Source organism: Cupressus sempervirens, chromosome 4, assembly GCF_028749045.1.
Source record: "Cupressus sempervirens isolate cs-2001-9-10 chromosome 4, ASM2874904v1, whole genome shotgun sequence".
Lineage (NCBI taxonomy): Eukaryota > Viridiplantae > Streptophyta > Pinopsida > Cupressales > Cupressaceae > Cupressus > Cupressus sempervirens.
In genome coordinates, this window is record NC_143121.1 from 637698241 (window position 1) to 637717495 (window position 19255).

The window sequence follows — 19255 nt, forward strand, 5'->3', positions numbered from 1 at the left end:
GACATGGTTAATTCTACTTCAGGATATGCAACCAATTTGAATGGTAATGCATTTATGGTACCTATGAATGGAACTTCCCTAGCATCCATATTCACCTTCAATCCTAAGGCTTCCATTACTTTGAAAGGCATTATAGTGTTGGAAGCTCTTGAGTCTATCATGCAATTTTTTAAGGTCTTCCCCTTTATGATTAGACTGAGGAAAAAAGGATCAATATCTTCTATAAATGCCATTGAGGAATCATCTAAAAAAAATTGAGGAATCTGGGATATGATACCACTATCCTCTATTACTAATGGGGTTTGTTGGGATACAGTTTGATCTATAACAATATTATTGTTTCCTATTCCACCCAACCATGACAAAGCCTTATTCTTATGCTCTTCAATTCTAAAAAGTTCAGACAAGGGCACTTTTACAGTAATTTGAGACAACATAGATATCATATCAATAGTTTCAACAATAGTGGGTTTTACAAGAGTACCTGGAGTTAGAATCTTTTGAGCAGCAGGCATCGCATTTTTCTTGATAGTATCAAGTTCTGATTTCTTTGGTTACAGAATGGGTTTTGTTGGTTCACTTATTTGAAATTGAACCTTCTTCTTTGGTTCCATTTCTTACCCTTATTTTCCTTGATCTTAGGCACATCTACATTGACTTTCTTGTTTTGATCATTCATCTTATGAGTGATGTCTTTGATGAATACACTAGATGGCTTTCCTGCATTATCATTTACTACTCTATTTCTCAAATTGTAGTTACTATGGACTTGTGAAATCATTTCTACTATAATTTTGTCAATCTCCTCCTTGGAGGGCATTCTTAAGCTTGTGAGACCTACATCAAAAAATGTACTGCATACCTTATCTGTATCATACCCTTCATCATCTGAAAGCACTTGCTGATGATGTAGATAGTAAGCAATTCTCTGGCTAGTAATATCATTTTCAGGTTCTTCTGAATCTGAATCTATCAAATCATCACACATGCTTACCATACTACAGCTTATATCATCATGGTTTTTCTCTTCAGTTTCTTCTTCAAGTTGCACTCCTTGACCTTGGGAAAATGACTATGCCACAACGCAATAATCAGCAGAATGATGTGATTGACATATAACGCACCATGGTACATCATCATTCATATTTATAGTGTTCCTTTGTAGGGGATCTGGAGTACCCTTATCCTTCACATTGTGGGTCTGGTTAGGAACGGGCTTACCATCTTTCCACTAAGTGGTGTAAGGGTAATTTTTCATTCTAGGCTGCCTATTCAAATTGTTGTTATTCACAGGGGGTCTTTCAGCAACATTTGGTTTATTGAAATTAGTGGGATTCATCTTCTTGAGCAATTCCAAAACCTAGCCTATAGTAGGTTCTTCAGGCTTCTTTCCTATAGGAGTTTTGTCACTCTCCCTTTTATTATTGTTCTTAGGATTAAAAAGCTTAGGATCATCCCTCCTACCTAGTTTTCTAGATGCCTTCATATTATTCTCTATATTTACTACAATTTTATAGGCATCTCTTAAAGTCTTAGGATCCTTATCCCTCAATTGATAAGCCATTTTGCTATCAAAAGCATTGAAATATGTTGTGAGAAAGACATCTTCATTTAACCTCATAACTTAAAATATTATATACATACCTTTCTAGAATCTTACATTGAAATCAAATGTGGACTCATTTGGATTCTTCTTGATGTTGTTGAACTCATTCAACATGAATCCTGCATTAGTGTTGTCTCCATATTTCTCTTTGAAAAATTTCTCCAAATCACTCCATGAGGTAATACTATCATCAGGCAACCTCCTAAACCAATCCTTTGCATCCTCTGTTAGTGAATGCACAAAAAAGTTCATTACCATATCTTCATGTTCAACTTCATAATCATTTAACATATCAATGAAAATTCTCAAATGTTCTTCACTAGTAACAGCATTATTCCCAGAGAAATTAACCACTTTATCTCTTAAATAAAATGATATGAGATGTGGAGCACCAAGAATACTAGAAAATGATATTTGTCTATACTTTTCTAGGTATATAAGTTTCTTCTAGAAACCAGGAACATTTGAAGTACTAGCTATATTAGCTTGACTCAGGGGAGCAGCTTGGGATTGTTGAGGTGGGACAAAAGGGACTTGGGTGCCAATAGTGGAAGATGAGGTAGGAGCAAATTGGGGTATTCCCTAAGTTGAGATTATTGGACCACTAACTGGTGCAAGAATTGTAGGTGGGATAGAAAAATTGGGCCATGAAGCCAATGCAAAATTAGATTTTATGAATTGGATTTTTCTCCTAGTTTCTGCAGCTTGAGCTTCATTCTCAACCTTCTCAAGCTCTTTCGCAAGATCTTCCCTCTCTTTTCGAGCCTTCTCAAGATCTAGATCTAATTTTGACATGGAGGGTTGTATAGGTTTTCTTGGTATAGCTTGAGGCTCATTTATTTGGATTCCTATAGCCTTGCCTTTCCCTTTATCTAGAGCTTTTGTAGTGGGCTCTACAGGATCCACTTGAATAGGTTTATAGGCTTGGATTTGAGCAATAACTAGTTCTTGCCTTTGATTTAGGCATTTCTCTTGTTCTTGAACTTTAGCTCTCAGATTATCAACATCTCCAAAAAAATCCTTATGGAGAGTTGTGGTATTCTCTTCTAACTTTTTATTTTGCTCTTTCAAAGCAGCCATCCTTCTCAACAAAACATCCCTTTCTATTATGGCATACAAGGTGGCTTGCTCCTTTCCTTTTTCAAGATGAATGCATTTAGCTTCTTCCTTAGCAATCCATTTCTTCAAAAATCCTATTTTAGAGTGCACTTCTTTAAGATCTGCAGAAGTTGCCTCTGAATCAGTATGGTCATCTAGATCTATAAGATTTGGCTCTACATATGGGGTTGCTCTAGGATTAAAAGGATTATCAAATGAACTCCTAAATCCTAGCCTATAGTTCATATCTGTTATAGGATCTATTCTTGATGAAGCAATTCCCATAGTAGACACATCTTTGTCTTGAAAGACACTCTCATTTGGTAATGGGGTACTGAAAATGCCTCCTAAGAGTCTTGTAGTTTCAGATTTAGAGCTAAGCAAAGAAGACTCTCTTCCTATTATTGGTTTATAATGGGAGTTGACAGATGCATTACCTCTAGGTTTCCAAGAGGGATTTGGATTTGTCTTTTTCTTACTTTGGTTCTTCCTACCACCTTGGGGTAGATCGGTATACATTGATACATTGAGATTGGCTCTCATGTAAGCTCTTGTGTTTTTTCTCTTGTCAGCCATATTCACCTTTTGTTACAATAAGCACTAGCTTCAAAACCTTGATTGAGTCACCACCCTATTTCGAGAAAATATATAATGACACTTTTTCTAACTGAAGGAAAACAATACACAAGTAGAAACAAAAATATCTGGCATAGAAAGACCAATTGATGATGTCATACGACTGCAACTCTTGCTTGTTAGATAAGACACTTGGATAGGCTAGATACGTTAGTGTGTAGCAATGGTACTTGGGCTCTATCTTATTTAAATTCTCAAGGTTTGTTACTAAATGATTCCCTTATAACCATGAGAAAAACTTAGATACCATGACACACACATACACATAAAGACCAAAGAAACTACAATACTTTCTCACAAATGTGTGGGACAACTCCCTAGTAGAGTCGCCATTTTGTTGGTGTTTTAAAATGCACTAAAACTACTAAGCGGCAAAATTCTTAATACCAAAATGACAGTACATACATGATCTAAAGACTAGCCAATTCTTTTTAGCAATTGCGTATGAAAAGTATTTGGACCCAACTTCAACAAAACCACAGATGGTTTTCTACTCTTTTGGCTCTGCAAAACCAGGGTGGGTGTACCCAGGGATGATTCAAAACTAGAACAACTGTATGAGGATTATTCTTAGTTTCATTCTGATTCTCATTTCAAAATCCTCAAACATATAAATGATTCTTACTAACTTGATAAACACATCCCATAAAATAGATATGGCCAAGAGTTCTTCTATAGATCTGCAAATGTTCTTAACAATAGTGGCTAACTGAAGCTAAAACATTCCATGCAGACAAGTGTTGGCCAGCTTTGAAGATCTATAGGAAATAAAAGTAAAATTTGATTTGATGCCGAATTTTGAAATCATTTATGATATATTTCTGCTTTAGCTGTATCAACTTGATTAGTGCCTAATCTATTGGGGTTCAGAGTCTACAGCAAGTTCTCAGATCTAATTTGTTTCCTTACAACAAATTCTATCAGCAATTCTTATCAGAATTCATCATTCCAAAACCATTTCCACTACTAAAGAAACCTTATCACATTCATCAAAGCTTTTATTTAATCCATTGAATTAATAGCAGTGATAAATAGATATGCAACCTAATTAGATTGCATTCAATTGCACAAGCCTTTACTTATACAATATCAAGACAACCAAGTAATTGAAAGGAGACAAGATTTAGAAAGAACAATATGGGGACAGTTCACAACTTGTATTCATCTTCTTTGAAAATGGTATATCATTTACAATAGACTCAGAATGACCTTTAGAAAGAAGCACAACTCATTATATATTCATGTATTCTCAGAGAATTGATAGAGAAAATACATCATAAACTTGCTTTCAAAAATTTGGACCAAAGACAGAGTAAGCATATCACTTAGAAAAATAGAATTTGGACTATTCTTTAGCCTTGGGATCTCACTTAAATAGTGTGAGATGCAACAAGCTTTAGGCTAAAGAAAAAAATGGCAGGTGTCCTTTAAAAGACACTTACATATACTTTTGTCATAAAAGACAAAAACAAATAATAGAAAGGCTTATTACATCAAACATCCTTGGTGGGTCCCTTTCTGTTATGCTTCTCAGTTGTTGAGACAAGAAAATATGATCTCATTTTACAATCATTCTTCATCTTCGGAGTACATAGTCATGAGGTCTAAAAGTGATGTATCATCTTCAGTTACCTACAAAATCACTTTAACCTGGGGATTTTCCATGTCTTCATTACTAAATACAAGGGTAACTTTTACTTTTGCATCTTCCTCCTCATCTTCTCCTGACATCTGTTCTCTAAACTGATTTTTCCATTTATTATAGGCAGCATCATCCAGCCAATCAAAATTTAGAGCCTCTCTTTGTATAACTAGTAAAGAATTTGCAATTTCTTCTAAATCATCAAGCTCTTTTCTAATGTCATTATAATATAACTGTATCTTTACCAATTCTTCATTTGTCCTTGCCCAAAACCAGTGGTTAGTTTCACTCATGATGTTCCTGATCCTTTCATCAAATATTTCATCTAACTCCTTTTTCCACTTATCTTTTTCCTTTATTGTATCAACAGATTCTAAAGCACAAGGAAATAAAGTGAATTTTTTAGCAATATATTTGGAAAAACAAAGTGTTAATCTTTTCTGTAAAGAATCCCTCTTATCATCAAAATCCTCTTGTTTATTTAACAAATCAAAAATTTTCTCTACTTGATGATATGGCATTTGGACGACAGATATACATATAATTGTAATATCATATTCCTCTCCCTCCACTTCTGTGCTAGGGGAGTCAATTTATTCTTATCTCTATTCAACTCATCCATAAGGGTTGCAATTCTTATCAACTAATCAAAGAAGGTTGACCATTGTATTTTATTCCTTAAATACATTACACCCTGCTTTAATTTTCCTTCATACTAATTTTTTAATTCTACCTACAACTCATATAATTTGGTTTTTTCTTCTTCAAAGTCTTCTACAGTATAGAATTGGGGCCTTTTAGGGGTGTCTGGTATTTCAATAATAGGGGTTTCTCCAAAAAATGACTATGAAGGGTATGCAATTCTAGGTGTACTGGATTCTCCCACCTTTCTTTTCCCAAGTATCTTCTCCATTTGAGACATCTTGTTTTCAAGTGATTGTATCTGTATACCTCTTTCTTCATATGCCTTTAACACTTCTTCAAACCTAGCATTAAGTTAGGTAAACTTATCTTCTTCCTGGCCAGATACAACACCACCCAATTTTAGCACTTCTGAGGCCATTCCCATTATTTTTTTACTACTTACCTCACTAGCCCTATATACTGTCAATGTACCAGTATGCTTTGCTGCAGGAAACTCATGCATCCTAGTATTTTCCCTCTTATCTATAGACCATATAACAAGGGCTTGGTGGTAATCACTAAATTTGACCCCTCTATGGGCCTGTAGTACTTCTTCAGTAGTTGTTAGTTAAACATCCTTCTGCTTTCTTACTGAATCAAAAAAAATAGCATTTTCTATATCCCATTCCGGTAGAAGGAGGACTCCTGATTGTCTAACTATTTGCCTCCTGGCTTTAGGAGTAAACTGGGCAAAATCATTCAAAATTTTTGACTTTACCTCTTCTTTAACAACCAGGTCAGGTTTATCTGGTTGCTCAGCCTTGATCTTCTCACAGGCTTTCTCAAAAAAATTCATAGTTAATCTCCACAAAAACTGTGCAAAGTCTCTAGATCTTACAAATTTTTCATCATTAATAAATCTTTCAGAGGCTTGGGCAACTATTGGGTCAATTTCCTTACCTTGGTAATCAGAAATGGTTAGGTCCAAGGAAGGTATAGGAGGTTCTTGTGGCTCTCCAATATCCAGGTTTGTAGAAGTGACAATCACATCTCCTTCTCCACCCATTTGTCTAAGTTGTTCCCTTAGAGATGCCTCATCATCTATCTGGATTGGGGACTGGCCTGGGGAGTATTGTTCTTTTTGAGAAGAAGAAGACCCCTGCTCTAATTTTTGTCTTTTTGGAGAGCTAGCTACAGATGGACTTCTTAACCCTAATTTCTTATGAGGGGGTGCCTGTTGCACATTTTGAATCATGACATAACCTACCTTTTTCTGCAATGTATATTGGCCAGGAGCTACCATATTTCTACTGCTTATTCTTCTTTGTACTTCTGCTGCCTTTTCTAGATGCGCCTCAACAAACATAGCTTTCTTTTCATTCATGGTTTGAATTATTATGGCAAAATTATTCATCAATGCCTATATTTTGGCTCCCCAATATTTCTTATCTTTCAATGGGTCATACTAGGGGTCAAAAGCATTAATGAGTTATTGGGTTTTACTGAAAACTATCCATTTCTCTTTCCTCAATTCTTGCTCTTGCAATGTGAAGATGTTTTTGATTATATCTTTTGGATAGTAAACCTGATGTACCATACAGGAAGCTCTCACCCTTTCTTTAAATAGGTCATAGAATCCTTTAGGGTCAATGAATCGGGTGTGAGACTTTGCCATGTTGTACCTATCCAACAATAAATTTAAGTGCTTCCACCCCTTTTTTACAAAGACAAAATCATGCACCATAGTAACCATTGGAAAGAAAGTGCCCTTCTTAACCAATTCCCTCTCATCTATAGTACCTATCTGCCATAAGAGCTCAACAATCCCTATCTTCAAAGGCACATGAAACGGTAGCACATGAGGTTTTCCCAAAAAACCATAAACTCTTATCACTGTTGAAACATTGTAGGGAATTATATCCCCCCAGTTATGACTAACAAGTAACCCTTTAGCATGGTCCTTGGATCTGACCAATTCTAATAATGCTTGTGGGATTCTAGGGCTATCTCCTCTTAAAAGTAGTCTAAGCTTTGATGCAAAATACCTATCAAATCTTACATAGCTAGCATCTGTGGCTTCTGAAGTCATATCCACACTCCACAATTGTACTAGATTCCTCTCTCCATCCTTTGTTGTTTCTAACTCCATACCCTTGGAGAAGAAAGTATATCCTTTGTATAAGCATACATGCATCATCAATGAATACCAACAGAATGGTTTGTTTACTTTTCCCTTTCCTATTCCAACCAAACCATTGCGAATCTCTTTTGCTAGAAAAGTGGCAAAATCCAGAATGGTACTCATCCCAAATTGAAGGGTTTGAGCAATTATAAGGACAACAGAACCTGGAATTTGATCACCTTCATCTATCCCAAAGATCTTGCAAAGATAAAAATACAGTGCTTGGGCTCTCAAGTTGAAATATCTTCTTAATAATGGCTCTGGGGTATTGGCTGTAATCACCGACAAATTACTGACCTTGGCAGCATGCTCCTATAGTGGCCCTATTCTCAAGTACATTCATTGTGCATCATATCTGGCTTGCAAATCATCCATATCAATGATTTCATGCACAACGTGGTTAGGGTTTAGGTTGAAAACCTCACTGAACAACTCAGGGAAAACCCTAAAAAGATTGACTCCAGAATGTTTTTTTACCCATCCCATGATAAGATTATACTTCTTTGCCAGGTCCATCAATAAATCACTATCAAAGAAAACAATGGGGACTATTAATTTTCCAATATCAAATTCCCAAACATTGCTCATAGGAGTGTCCAGTTTTCACTCTGAAAACCATTTCTTAAACAACTCCAGACCTCCCATGGAAACCTGAGCATCCCTTATCCAATTAGCTTTTTCATGAAAGCCTTCTGCTACAACTACTCTAGGATTTTTTGGAATGAGTTCCCTTCCCTTAGTTAATTCATGCACTGATAAGGGGAATTATTCAAGAAAATCATCATGCAGGGAACATTTTAAATAATCCTTTTGACCAGTAAACTCTTTTCGGGGAGGCATTTTGAATGAACCCTAGGAAATTCACAACAACAGATTCTTCAAGTTTACTTAGAAAGTCACAGAGCACTTACTTGCCAGAATTCACACTTCTACACTATATGATGTCTTCTGCAATTTTACTAGAGTAAAAACCAAGAATTTTTGTGCCCTAGCTCTGAAATCTCGAATGCCCTAATGTTCTTTCTACACTTCGATGATTCATTAATGGTGAATTTGTGGGCTCTTTTCATAAATTAAAATCGTACGCACAAGGTCTAAATCACATTTACTCTTAGTAATCGTTGCCTGTAATTTGCATTCAAGTTTGAATCCCATCCTTAGATTTTATTAGATCAAATGGTTCTGATTTAAAATTAACAAGCTTTACGATTTTTAGAAAAATGCTACATGTCACAAATGCGCTTCCCCGCATTACTTAAAAACCTACAACTTTATAATTCAGGGATGTGCCATTTGTTGATCAAAACAAGATCAACGATCAGACTAATCCACTTTTTATTAACAACCAGCTAGCTAGGCTGACCAATAAGAAACCACCATATGAGCTCATACTGTCTGACAACATTCCACACTAGCAGATCCCGTATCTTCTTCTGAGCAAGAAAGTAATTGACATCATCTAGTCCACATGTCACAAATGCACTTATTTGCATTACTTAAAAACCTACAACTTCATAATGCAGGGGTGCACTAACCGTAGATCTTCGAAAGATCTACGGTTGATAAGATTTCACCCTGTTGAGCATCTAGGAAAAACTTTGACATCACCACAGACACGTGTCTGCAGGGCACATCCCCACTTTGCTTAAAAACCTTCATCTTCATAATGCGAAGATGTGCTAGCCCTTGATCTAGAAAAGATCGATGATCAGAAATAGCCCTTTATTTTATGCTCACATTATCCACTTGGGCTAATGAAATGATTATTTTTAACCCGCGTATTCTAACTATTGCATTTATTTTTGACATCTTTCTGACCCACATGGATGAGTAGTTCCAACTAAGCACAATTGTCAAATCCTATGGCATGACTTCTGCATTCTTCATAGTTTGGCCCCATTGTGACATGCGTCACAAATGCACTTCCCCACTTTACTTAAATTCCTACAACTTCATAATGCGGGGATGCACTGGCCCTTGATCTCTGATAGATCAACGGTGTTTGAAAAAAAAACTCTTCAACTTGGCATCCTAAAAGGAATATCACAATTAAAAGCACATGAAAGGTTTAACACAAGGATTAAAAATATTCTGATGTGAACAAAACATTAGGATAAAACATCCTGCCAAGATACTTAAAGAAAACCCCCCTTTTTTTTATTTGAAAATTAGGGCAACATAAAACCAAGGTATAAGGGTTTTTTATGCACTTAGGGCCTTTTTATGGATAATTTGAAAGCCAAACCCTGAGAATTTAAAGGGAATATACAACTTACAAAACATGGCATAATTAGGGTAATCTAATAATTTTCAAAATTTCACAGAATAAAAACCTAGTCAGCAAGAAACAAAGACTTAACTAATTTTCCATCCAAATATCAAAAAAAAATTTATACTGTGAAAAATCACACCAACAGAGGGCTTTGTCAAGAATCTGCCTATGGGTAGGTGAGATTTTAAGCACCTCAAAGATTGTAATTTGAGCATTAGTTCATTTTAATTGATTAAAAACACTATAACTAGTGGCTATTGAATTTGTTGTGAGTTTTGCACCTCTACCAGATGGACCAAAAAGAGTTTTACCTTTGTGTTGTTCAAGATCATGAGTAGAAGCCATAGGGCCTTTGAGTACCAACTTGGCATGAGAATGTGTAACATCATTGGCATAATATTGCAAAGATTTATTGTCAATTGTGTGTGAAGTAGGGCCCCTCAAGACAAATGGTTCTTTGGATTTATTGTTATCTTGCTTACCCTTGATGGTAATAATGTCATAGTACTTAGAATCTATAGGTTCAACCATGTTGATCACATTTTTATCATTAGAGTATGTATAGTTGACCTTGTTGTTAGATTTTGGTTTTGAGCTCTCTCCGTTTTCATAAGATAGGAAGGGCTCCTTGAAAGCCTTGTGATTCGAGTTATTATTATGTCCATCTATGACAATGTCACAATCATCAATCATGTCCTGGACTTTATGACACAAGTTTATGCAGTTGCTAGTTTTGTGTCCCTTATTTTGGTGGTACTTGCAAAATGCAATTTCATTCCACCATGATGGGTGTGGTTGTGAGTCATAAGGGCAAGAGTTGTCCATGAAATGGGCTTGTTTTGTAGTAGGATCTTGTAAACTACATCCAAAGGTTCACCCAATGGTGTATATTCTCATTTAGGGCATGTAGCCCATGAGTTTCTTGGTCTATTTCTAGATGTCTGGTTGTTAGGGGGAGGTTTCTTAGCATTTTGGTGTGATGATAGTTTCCACATTGAAATGATGGGGTAGCTTAGCTCCCTCTTGGGCAAGTTTGAGAAAGTATATTTCTTTCTCTTTGCTGAGCAGGATTTCCATGACCTTTTGAAAGTTTTTTTCTTTATGACACTTTTCTATGTGTTAAGGAAGTATTTCCACCTCTTCCTTCTCCTCATCAATGTAATGGTCTTTTTCTTTGTCATTCCTAGATTGGTCTTGGTTTCTACTATGGTCACTGTGCTCAAGTTTGTAATCAGCCATTGTAGGAATGTTTTTAGTTTCAGTGTGTTGTGATTGGAAAGTTCCTTTGAAAAATAATTCAGATGTGTTTTCTGGAGATGTGGGACCTTTTCTAGTTTTAGGATCCTCTTGATACAAGTGGTTCCTAGTTTGTTGTAAGTTTACGGAGAATGTTCACTGGACTCAAGGTGATCTGATAGGTGAAGGAAATCATGAAGATTCCTCACTAGAGGAACTAGATGTAGATCATGTATAAAATTAAAGGTGGCATCTATCACAATTATGACCCCTATCTCAACCTCACCTAATTCTAAGGGGATAAAACATGATTCCACTTCTTGTTGCGATAGTCATAGATAAGAACAAGAAGCAAAGACCAAGACAAGGATCAAACTAAAATGTAGTCTCAAAAAGTAAGAGAAAAGTATTGTATACTAAGGTATGAGTAGTTTGAGTGAAGGCTAGAATAGCCAAAGATTATGACTATCATGATATGGAGTATAACAAGAATTAGATGAAAAAAGAAAGATAACTAAAAGATGAGACTTTCTGAAGTGTAGATCATAGGTCATTAGTCAAGTAGGATGTCATTTTTTGGGACTATTTATAGATAGAGAAGAGGTAAACTATTTTCAAGAAACATACCAGACTAAGAGTGCAGATAGCTCTGATAGACCAAATTGACAGTTTTGACTCAAGATCCTACACAAAGATTAATGGGTATCCACATGAGAGAGCGCATAGGACTCAACAAAGACTCATAATAGCAATTTAAAGTTGTGCATAGATTTTCTTAGAACCACACAAAGACATGCTTGGATTTGCAAGTGAAATAGAATCCATACAATAGGACAAGACTACAATATCTCACATGGAGATTTCCATAAGCTTGCATGAAAACTTGGATAGGGCCATGTGAAGAAATGAGAAGCCAAAAGGTACTCATGCAAAATTTTAAAGACTGTGCGTGAAAATGGAGACTAGACTGATAACTGAAAACTTGGATTTTGAAGAGACTTTGAAAATTTTAGACTACTTTGGGTAAATTGTTGGTTTATTTGAAAATTTTTAGATAGATCACAAGGTTTCCTTTCAAGTTGTTAAATAGCATTTGGTTTCAAACAAGGCAAAGTGTTTTGAACAAGACATAGCAAGCAATTAGTAGTCAAATACAATCCAACTGAGGGCAAAGCAACTCAGAAGGACGAGGAAGTCTTGACCTTTAGTTTGTTTTAAATAGGTTTGGACATGCTTAAGACTCAATAATAGACACACTTTATCTCTAAAACCAAAAATGATAGAGAAGGCAAAACCTTTGTCCCACAACTTATGCACATGCGTGCACCTCACATAGCCGTGTCACCCCCTAGAGGGTGCTTGTGTTTTTGGTGTATTCAAAGGGCTCAATAACATATATGCTGAATGAACACCCTTGTGGTAGGGATAAAGCATGTATACCACCTTCCAATGACTAGTAGCATGGCTATGGTGATTTCTATGGGAGAGATTCTTCCCCCTCCTTGCACAAAGATTATGCCCCCTTTTGGAGGTGAACCAGGTAGCCTCTAACTAAAGGTTTTTACTTGGCTTCTATTTGTATTAATCCTTGGTGGCTTCACAAGTGGAGTTGAGACTAGTAGCCCACACTAGCATCTGAAAATGCACACACTTGATTAGCAAGACTAGGGCCGATGCTGATAGTGCAATAGACAAAGCCTCCCCTTGATATGTGATATCAAGAATGAAGGAGAGGAAATTAATATGGCATTGGAGTCTTTTTCTCTATGAAGCTTCTTTATTATAGTGAGTTGGAATCTTCGTTGAAAAGAGTGTGCTCACTTGGGTCATTCCTGGAGGTTGGATCACTCTGACAGGCCCTCTAAGGGTTTGAGTTTCTAATTTCCCTCAAGGGGAAAGAGCATACTCTTCTACATTATTACCTCACCCAAACACACAAAACATGTTAATCACTAACTTAACTTAATCGATCTAGACTTATCTATTTTAAAGATTCTAATTCCCTAAGAGGAAATCATCATCCCATCATAGAAGAAGATTTGCACTAGAGAACCACTAAGTTGCTTGCCTCCCTTAGATGCCATCTTTTAGAGGCTTCTAGCTTTCTGATTCACCCTTGGTCATGACCTCTAAGTGGTTAAGAGTATACTCCCCTATTCCCCTATCTAGCACCCTAAAAAGTTCAAAAGCCCTAATTAAACTATGTTTGGAAAGCAGGAAAAAGACCCAATGTTTTATGTGGGTTTTAAAATTGGTCTTCAATAATCGAATCTTTGACAACCTCCTGCAAGCACACAGTTAGTTCATGTTTGGAAAGTTTGTGTAAAAAGGAATCTTTTTCAAAACGTCCTATAGACTACTGTTATGTTGTAGAAAATTAGAAAACTAAAGTAAAGATGCTTCAGAGATAACACATAAATAAAATGAAATGATAAATAGAATTGAAAATTTTCATATCTCCCGTGAACTTCTATACAGATCTGCACAAATTCTTACATAGATGCATGCGAGAAAATGAGGTGTCACGCGAGAAAAAACAAAATGGGGCACTTTTTCACATGAGAATGTACAAAGAAGTAGGAAAAATCCTCAAATCTTCATGTGAAAATGAGATTTTTGGCACAAAATCCTAGAAGTTTGTACATACAGGTACAGGAAAATGATAAAAATATTAGAAAATATGATAAATGAGGCCAAAACACTTGTTTTTCTCATCTCCATGATGGGTGCTAGAAATGTAGATGCAAAATTGGGGGCCTTTGATCCTCACATACACTTTAACATAGTCCTTACCTACAAGATCATTCTAGAATAAACATTGGAATGCTTATTTGAAAGTTCCAATAGAAGGACTTGTTTCCTTCTAATTAGAAGGATTTTGTGTATTTTCTCTCAGACCAAGAAGCATGAAACTAGACCTTTTAGTATGAAGGATTTATGAAGGATTTCATGCAGCTATATGATCATGAAATTAATCTAAATGATAAATGAAGTTTAATCTAGGAATAAGAAAAAGTGTTTAATCTATATGTATGCATTGTATTAAACTAGCTGATATTGATGCTAAGAAATGAAAAGTTATGATAACATAAAACAAGTGAGTATGAAATTCAACAAAGATTCAATGTGATTCAAATTCCCGCCTCTGTAATGAGGAATTAGGAGTCTCTTAAATAAAATTCTCGAAATCCACCAACGATCAAGATTATTTGGGATGAACAATCGAGATTAGAAATGACATTCAGTTAAAATGGAAAGTTTCCTTAAGAGAAGGAAGTTAACTAATTTCTTTTGAGTGGAATAAGGAATTAACTAATTTTTTTCCTTTTCTAATTTCAGTCAACTAAGAGTTTCCATTTCTAGACTGAAGAGAGAATACTGGAGAAGATATTTGATTTAGGGAAATTAAATAAGACCTCATAATTGAGTATTCCAAATTGAATAATTAAATTCAACAACTAGAATGAGAATATTTAATTAAATCAAATATATTTAATTCCTCATGTATATTAGCCAAAAGGGGTGAATTTAATTTAATTAAAGTACTAAGACTTATAATTAAATTAATTTAATTAAAAGGTTAATTTAGCCAATTTAATGAATATTGAGGAATTAATTAAAGTAAGTGATTAATACAGATTAATGATTTTCTGCATTTGACACTCAGGTCGAGTAAAGATTATTAGAATCAGAATTGCCTAGTGACATAGGACTTTAGGGTTGATCAAATAGACTAGAATTGGTTAACATGGAAATGAGCCAATTTTGGGGTATTACAGTACTATGTATTCATTTTTATTATGTTCTTTCTCACCTCTTGATGGATGTTCAACAAACTCTTCCACTTCAGTACTACTTTTCTCTCCTTTATTTAACTGCCTCAATTCAGAAGCATTTCTGGGACTACTCCCATATATAATTTGGAATGGTGAATTGCTAGTACTCTTATTGATAGAATTATTATATGAAAATTCTACCTATGGTAAAATCATATCCCATTCTTTTGGCTTGTCTTCAACCAAACATCTCAACAAGTTTCCCAAATTGCTATTCACAACTTCTGTCTATCCATTAGTCTACAGATGATGTGATGAACTGAAAATTCAAAGTTGTCTTTAACTTCTTCCATATTCTACATTAGAAATACCCAATAAATTTTTTATCTCAATCTGAAACTATATTCTTTGGAAGACCATGTAGTCTCACCACTTATTTGAATAACAATTCTACCACATGAACAACATCACTAGTCTTCTTGTAAGGAATACAATGTGCCAGCTTTGAAAACCTATCAACCACTACAAAAGTAGAATCATTCCCACACTATTTCCTTGTTAATTCAAGAACAAAATCTATGGTGATATTTATAGATGCTCAAGAATGGTTCACATCTATGATTTCATCAAAATGAAGCTACAGTTGACATATAGTGCACTCTTTGAAAGAGAAAGTCTTCTCTTCATTCTAATTAGTCCTCATTTCATGTATTAGGTCTTCTTTCATTCATATCTTAATTCACCACCATGATCATGTGTTTTGATACACCAAATCATCTTCATCTTGCATTCTTACATTCATGCATCATCCTACACTATCTGTTAACCTTCTAGGGCTTTCTACCTAGCCTAGCCTTGGTATGACCTTTTTTTTACCAATTTTAACAAAATTTGACCAAATTTGACTGATTTTACTCATGTTATGACCTCTTTCCACCATTTTGGGCACTCACACAAATTTTCAGGTCATTTAGAGTCCAATCGAGCTATTTTTGGCCCCTGGAGCCTTCTAGGGCGAAGTCTACACTTTTAGGGCACACTTGGGCTTCCCAAGTGCACCATGGGCACCCTTGGTATTTTCATAGCACACTTGGGCTTACCAAGTGTGCACTAGGTACACTTGGGTGAGTTTTGGGCGCACTTGGGGTAGTAGGATGCCCAGAACTACTCCTGGAGCCCCTATGTTGCACTTCAAAGGCCATATCTTTTGCATTTCAACTTCAATTTTTGAACCATCAATTTCTTTTTATTTGTATCTTCATTGTGAAAATTTTTAGCTATCATTCTTTTTTATTTTGTCACTATCTTGAGTGGTAACCCTTGAAAATACTCTGAGGCCCCTAGATCGACATCACTTCTTCATACTAATTCATTCCATTTTCTCATTCCACTAACTCTGATCTTTTAGCCAACCTGCTTATATCTCAATAGTTTCTATCATCATTCATATCCTCTTTCACATCATTTTGTAACCATTTCAACATCATCAGAAATCATATCAAATCAACTCCCAACTACTTCAAATCAACTCATAACCATTTCAAATGAACTCAAAATCACCCAAAATCAACAATAATCATCACGAAACATATCAAACATCCAAAATCTATCATTATTTTTCAAATCCTAGGCATTTTTGTGGCTTTCATTTCCTTGAAAACCCATCTATCTATCAATTCTTATCAATCTGACCTTAGTACTATCATGGCTCTCAGTGCTAGGTCAAACTATCATTCATGTCATCTAATCCTTGACATTGTCAAGTCTCTCAATGTCAGATCATAGCATTTTAAACCATTTAATAATATTGATAGTGTCTAGTGATGTTATTATGATCAACCTTATCAATCAATCTTGATCTTGTAGCATTTACAATATCAATTAAATGTTACGTATCTTTAATTCATGTCATGTGTCCTTGGCATGTTATCAATTTTGATCAATCGATAAATTTCACCATGGCTTTGGTCTACCTATCATCATCCTATTCAATCCATGTTATCATCACACTTCATTAAAGGATACTATTGCACTCATTTAATCAAATTGGCTAGTCACCTACTAATTTTCTCTATAGGATTAAATAACCCATAATTTAATCCTATGTCACTTCACTAATTATTCTTCTTAACTAAAATTCTCAATTAATTGATATTTTATTAATTAATTGGTTCATCATTCACAAACCATGGAAATTCTCAATTTCCTAAGTCATATTTTTCTCCATTAATTCCATTTCACTAATTTCTATTTGTGTGGAATAATGGATTTTTAATTCAAGTATTCCACAAAATATTGACATCATCATGACACATGGGTCTGACACCTTGTGGATTCTCCTTTGACACTTTGCTAAGATATGTCATAATCCAAGATTCTTATTCTCTTATGCATGTCCATATTTGGCTTTATTCGTCATAGATTCTTGGCTTTAAGTGGGCTTGAGGTGTCATATGACACATCATAGATTCTCTTCCCTCTTTAGCCATGTTTGACTTTCAAGTATCATAGAGTCATATACTTGGCATCTTGTGTCATATGTGTCATGGATTCTCAAAGGAATATTGTTCCTAGTCACATATCTAAGGGTGATTAATCCAATTCTCTCACCTTGAGTGTTGATTATAAAATGAGCGTTCTTCTTGTCATTTCTAGTCCTTGACTTTTTTGGTATTTTCACTCCATCTCTCACACTAAAATCACAACTTCAAGTATTATCATAGCACCATCATTATCATAGGCTTTTGCTTCAATATTGTGTGCACTATAGGCAATTTGGAGCTACATCATATGGAGAAGAAAGAAGGACATGGCAACTACAAGTGAAAGAGGGAGTTTTACATTATTTTCTTTCTTTATTCAGTTGGCTTTCATGGAAGACTAGAGGGTGTTAATGTATGATTATTGAGTTTGTGTTTTTCTCATAGTGTGTTAGACATTAGCCCATTTTCTAGGTCCTACATTTGGTAAACCCGATGTGAACAAGCTTATCTAACTTGGGTTCTCTTTTTTTGTGCTTGTAGGTGCAAGGAAGGAGCTCACTTGGAAGGGTATAACAACTATCTACACTTCCTTGTCACACCTAGATTAATTAGTGGTCTAGTAACATGCTTTTATGCTCTTGTTTCATACATTTTGGTAGCTTTCTATCGTCGGGTGCACTTTTCTCTATCGAGGCACACTTGGGATGCCGAGGAGCAGTTTTAAGGGCCTAGGAGACACCATAGCCCCTTTTTTTGTTCCTAAATGACCAACTATGCCATTTTGAGCCCCAACTACACCATGGGCATAGTCTACACTATCTAGTCACACTTGGTAGTATAGGTGTCAAAAATTTCAATTTCTGGGTCTTGATTGGGCACCATTTCCCACAACTTGCCACTAATCTCCCAACTATGCCCAGAAACTACCAACTATGCCCTATTGAGCCCCAAGTGCACCATGGGCATAGTTAGCACTTTCTGAGTGCACTTGGGGCATTCTAAGCCATTTTGGACTTTTGGGGTGTATGTTGCTCTGTCAGAGCACACTTGGTTCATAAAGAGCACACATATGTCTTAGAATCTACATTTAGGACTTCTATTTGCTTCTAGGACATAAGTTAGAGGTTTTTGTGTTACTGATGGTTTTTTGGTAGCATGTGGTGATCATTGGATGAAGACTAATCATGAGAAACTACTAATGCTTGTTTGCAGGATGTTGTCGAAGACCCTATGTGTTTGTCAAAACCATGTGTTTCGATTTCCTAGATTAGATAACACTTCATTTGTTTCTTAAAATAACTTTTTCTTTTCTACTTGGCATGTCTATGGTGTTTAAATCCCTAGGAGTTACATGGACGTATCCTCTCGCCTCACCATTCATGGATCTTGGGTGCAAGAGATATTTGTTTAAGTTCTATAAGAAGCCTACCTTGGACCAAGATACTCGATATTGGGTATGCCAAGGGATAATTTTAGAGTGATAATAGGCCAAAATCAAGGTCAATGTTCCAACCACTATACAAAACTCAATTATAGTGAAAGCTATGTCAATGGCATTGCTGAGTGATAGCTCTCCTCCAGTACCCTTGTGGTGTGTCAAACCCCAATTCTTAGGCCTCAGAGACCTTTTGAAGAAGTTTATCATTCACTTGCTGAACAAAATGCCCTTACTAAAAACTGTGTTTTAGTGGCCAAAATCC